General features: G+C 32.2%; 1 long non-coding RNA gene across 1 annotated transcript; it reads right to left on the reverse strand.

Moving 5' to 3' along the window:
* Nucleotides 1-2,983: 2,983 nt before the first annotated feature.
* Nucleotides 2,984-4,698, reverse strand: LOC134231054 (uncharacterized). The gene is made up of 3 exons (XR_009984487.1): nt 4,623-4,698; nt 3,992-4,067; nt 2,984-3,037 (listed from the first exon to the last, which is right to left on the reverse strand). It is a non-coding gene; the product is annotated as an uncharacterized LOC134231054 (long non-coding RNA).
* Between the last annotated feature and the right edge of the window lie 487 nt (nt 4,699-5,185).

Below are 5,185 nucleotides of genomic sequence, written 5' to 3' on the forward strand. Positions count from 1 at the left end.
AGTTTTAAGGGGACCGACTGGGATTTTCACAAGTTTATATTATTTACAACTATAAAGCAACGTATCAAGTTATACAAAATTAATAAATCACAATTAAAAAAACATAACAATTAAAAAACGATTTTCAACGACTTTTCAAAGAAAGAAAACACTTAATGTGGCATTCAAATCGACATTTAGATATATCGACAACCTATTTTCAGTTAACAATGGTAATTTCCATTCTTTTGTCGATACGATATATCCTGGTGAGCTTGAGATAAAAGATACCACAGAGCCTGACACATCTGTTTCATATTTGGATATTTTACTTGAAAAAGACATCATTGGTAATCTAACGACCAAGCTCTATGATAAACGTGATGACTCTAACTTTTCTTTAGTCAACTTCCCTTCCTTATGCAGCAATATACCTTCATCACCTGCATATGGAGTTTATGTATCTCAGTTGATTCGATACGCAAGAGAACGCTCTGCGTATGAACAATTTCTAAAACGACGTAAATTATCGACAAACATGCAAGTTTATGAAACAAGAATATCAGCAGTCTCGTTTAAAGTCATCATTTCGTAAGTTCTATAGTCGATACAGTCACTTTGTCAATAAATACAATTCATCACAGAGTCATATGCTGACTGAGGTTTTTCATACCAATTGTTAGTCCATTACACTAAATTGACGACAGATTTTCCCGTTATTTAGCGATCATGACAAGGAGCACACGGCGGTTGTGACCGGTTGGCAGGGAATACTCACTCCTCCATGGCACATGATCCCACCTCTGATGTTTTGGAGGTCCGTGTTTGCTCTGCTACTACTTTGTCTTGTTTTATGGACTTTTTATCTTGAATACTGTTCGTTATCTCCATATGTTTCATTTATATAACATCGTAATTAAACTTTTCAACCTGTGATTTCTTAATTCTAATATATTGCATTTATTTTTTGTTGTTGCTATTATAGTCATTAATCAGAGTTTTCAAAGTGTTCACTTTATTGTCAAAGTTATCACTATAGTAAATCAAACTTTTCATCATAGTAAATCCACTGATGCTTGAGGACAGGACCCCCCCCCCCCCTTTCGATATACATGTAGACCCCTGGACCTTTTCGATTTTTTTTATCATAAATTATCTTTTAATGACATATTTATGATAAAATCTATACCAACAATTCAAAAATTATCCTAAAACAAATGTTTTATAAAAATCTACCGTACATTCTTTTCATAAAAATCAACAAGGTTAATTGATACACATACCGGTAGAGTGGGAAAGAAATTTTTATAAAATGTTTGTTTTAGCAGATTTTCTGAATTGATAGAAAAGATTATATCACAAATGTGTCATCCATGTATAATTTATGTGAAAAAAGTCGAAAAGGTCCATGTGGGGGGTGGGGGTCCTGTCCTCAGGCAACTGTGAGTAAATTGTAGTTTTCATAGATATCAGTTTAGTAAATCAAAGTGTCAAAGTTATCCTCATAGTGAATGAACGTGTCATTGTCATCACTATAGTAAATCAAAGTTTCCACAGTGTCAAAGTTATCACTATAGTTAACTTTAGTATTTTTGTGAGGGATGTTTGTGTTAAGTTTGTCTGATAACAATCGCTCTACAACATATTACGTTAATTAAAAAAAATCTTTAAAGGTCTTTCCCGTTGACTTAAAAATTGAAATATTTGAGAAGAAAACCAGTAAAATCTTGTTTTAAAGTTTAATTCTTAGAAATACAAATTACACAGATGCAATTTTTATCAATGTGAATAATAAGAAGTCGAGGGATAAATGGGTGACTATATAATAATTCTGGCTGACAGGATATTGATAAAGTGAATAGCTGTTTAGTTCTGAAACTTCTGAAAACCGTAAAACATTGTTAGTTCTATGATACAAGTAAAATACTTCGAGCTTACTACAATGAAATGCATGTTTACAAATCCATAAAAACACATTGATTATGATATGACTGGTTTTTCTCGAACTCTAAAAATCATTTAGATGAAACTTTTGTTATTAAATATTCTAAACGAAAACCAAACACTGAGACCAACAAGTTACTAGAATAACGGATTGCATGAGTATCTTCCCGGTATTTAAAATGACCTCGGGCAAAAAAGAGAAAAACACACCCTCCCTCCCAAAAAACTTGATGTGTGTTTGTGAAAAAATTCTTTAAATTGTTGTCCTTTATTAGTATTCTACTTTACAGGGGTAAAGTACAACTTTTTCTATATATGTATGTATGTAGGTTTATTGAAAAACGGAACCGATTATTCTTATGGGAAGCCATAGTTTGAATCAGTTAACCAATCTCTGATAAAATATGCTTGTTTTCTCTTACCGTATGGATTGTTCATAGAATTATCATTTTTGCGATTTCGCAATGGTATTGTGACCACTTTCTTTAGATCCATCTTAGTTGCAAATACTCGTGCTGGCTATTACAAAATAAATTTATAACTATCTCACCAGAATACTTTCTTTTTAAAAGTATTACGAGGTACTAAACAGGGTTTTTAGCCGCTTTTTCATGACTTTTATAAAAAAAAATTGTAGAAAAGCGATGCATCTATAAATCATCCTGCACTGTTCTTGTAGTTGTTGTCTCTCAATCTCATTCGTTTTTTGTAAAAAATTACTTGCTCTTGACTTTCTTCTCTTCATCCCTACTGTATAAAAACTATATGATTTTCTTCAATGTTCCAGCTGTTGACATTTTGTTTGGACAACTCTTTGGATAAGATGTAATGGCTAAAACATACGACTATTTTGTTCACAAATTTTAATTTTGCCTCTATATATATTTGGTTATAACTTGTTTTCATGCGCCTTTTGAATCCTTCTATAATGCCTGTTGATGAACATCCCTCTTGTTCAGAACATTTAGGATAAACAGGAATACAACAAGAGAAACACCACCGATCACAATACAAATCAGGATGCTTTTAACATGCTTTCGGTATTATAAAGTTTCCACTTGCACGCTGTACAGTAGTATTCCGCGTCACAAGGACATCGAGAACATCATGGTACCTTTAAATAAACGCCCATCTCGTACATGTTTTTGTTGATATACACTTCTGTTTATTTATGATTCATATTCTAAAAATATGGCAACCAATCAATTCAAAAAATGATACAAGAAGGATGGGAATTTTGTTATTGATAAGAATAAATTCTAAATTCAGTTTTGATGTTTTAATTTTTTAAAGAAACATTCTCGGAGGTTTTTTGTTGATATGTTGATACACGTATCCAAAAATATTGATAAAAAATCTTCATTGGGAGAAAGAAAAGAAGGCTGTTTTGATGTTTCAGAGATGTTTTGCATTGCACCATCATTCTCTTTCTTAAGTTTTAGAAGGTATTGAATAGGTTTATTAGCCGCCACTTGCTCATAACTGTCAACAGTTTTCTCAAGAAAAGCAACATATCTATACATCTTCCTGCGCTGTTTTTCGAATTGTCTCTTCACATACTCATTTGCTTTTCTAGAAATTACATGGATTTCATCTCTTGACCTCTCATCTATCAAACACTGAAAGATTTCTTTCAAGTTTTGAGCTTTTGACGTTTTGCTTGACTGAAACATGGCAAAGTCGATTGTTAAAGTATTTTTATAAGATGTTATATCTGTCAAGATTAGTTTTCTTTTTTGTACAAATCTTCTAGATTGCCGTTTATATTTTTTGTTATATCCCGTTATGTGCTTTGTATAAAACTCTTTGATGTCTGATGATGAACTTGTTTTGTGTTCAGAACATTCAGCACAAGTAGGACTTTGGCACGACAAACACCATCGATCACAATACATTTCAGGATGCTTTTTACATTTTTCCAGTATTATAAAGTTTCCAAATCTAAAAAGGTGTAGTACAACAGCGTATCTTTTTGTGTGTTTTATGCTGAAATGATCCTCTTTACAGAGACGACATAGATTCCACTTGCACCCTGTACAGTACAAGGACATTGAGAACATAGTGGCACCTTTAAATTAAAGTCCATCTCGTACGGAATTTTATTCTTTCCTCCTGTCACTCTAGTCATTGTGTGAAGCAAGAATCTGAATAATGAAACATGAAGAAAATTTTAGGTATCCAGGTAAATGAAACTACAAAATGAAAGAAAATTGATAATTTTCTATGAAATTGTGTCTGTAAACATGACAAGAATATGTTGTCAATTTGGTTTATGTTTTTTTATGAGACATGTAATCCTTATTTGGTGAAATAAAGAAACTTTCATACCATCGGAATACTGTAAATCAACTTTTATTCGCGTGTGAGGTTCGTCATCGCGAATATTTCTCGCCGCAAACCGGTATATGTGTCTATTAATAACATATCCAAAAAGGCTTGATCGCGAAAATTATTCGTCGCGAACAACTTTCCTTCGGTAATTCGCGAAATAACGTCCTTGCGAATAAAAGTTGGTTTACAATACATTCAATTTGTTTATGCAAATCAAAATACAAAAAAAAATCCACATTTATCAGTCCAACTAAATAAATTGATCGTAACTTTTTCAAAAGAAAAAGTTATAATTTAGTCAATCAAGATTGATGTATAAGTTAAAAATTAAATGAGGAATTACTAAATTATGAATAGGTAAATGTTACCTTAAGTTGAATACTTCAAAAACAGTCACTCAAACATGTTCATGTCTCAATCGAATGCACAAAATACGTAAGTGTTTTGAAGAATATGTACATAGATACCGTACGTGAATCACGTGTTTACCATTTAAAGCACTAGATAACCAAAGCAATTATCGATTCTTCTTATCTTACTTATTACAGGTACATATGATAATTTCGTATATTGATAAACCTTGATAATTACCTATGCCAAGTCATTGACAAATCAATATTTCTTTAACTTTATATGAAGATAAGAGTTGAGCCAATCATTTCAACTTCAGATCGTGTTAAGCTTTAATATGATGTATGCCTATTTACGGGCCGTAAATAGGCATACATCATATTAAAGCTTAACACGACTCGTAAATAGGCATACCCAATTTTCGATATCATTATCTACGATACATCAACACCAGGGTATACTCATCAGATTCGTAACACCTGTCTGTTTTCTTGTCACGGGTATCGACGTGGAATGACGACCCGTGTCCGTGCTAATTATCTTGCATTACCTTTGTTTACATTTTATTTGCAGTTACGTG

This window comes from Saccostrea cucullata, unplaced genomic scaffold (assembly GCF_032062105.1).
Source record: "Saccostrea cucullata isolate Sc308-1 unplaced genomic scaffold, CSIRO_AGI_Scuc_v1 ctg4363, whole genome shotgun sequence".
Lineage (NCBI taxonomy): Eukaryota > Metazoa > Mollusca > Bivalvia > Ostreida > Ostreidae > Saccostrea > Saccostrea cuccullata.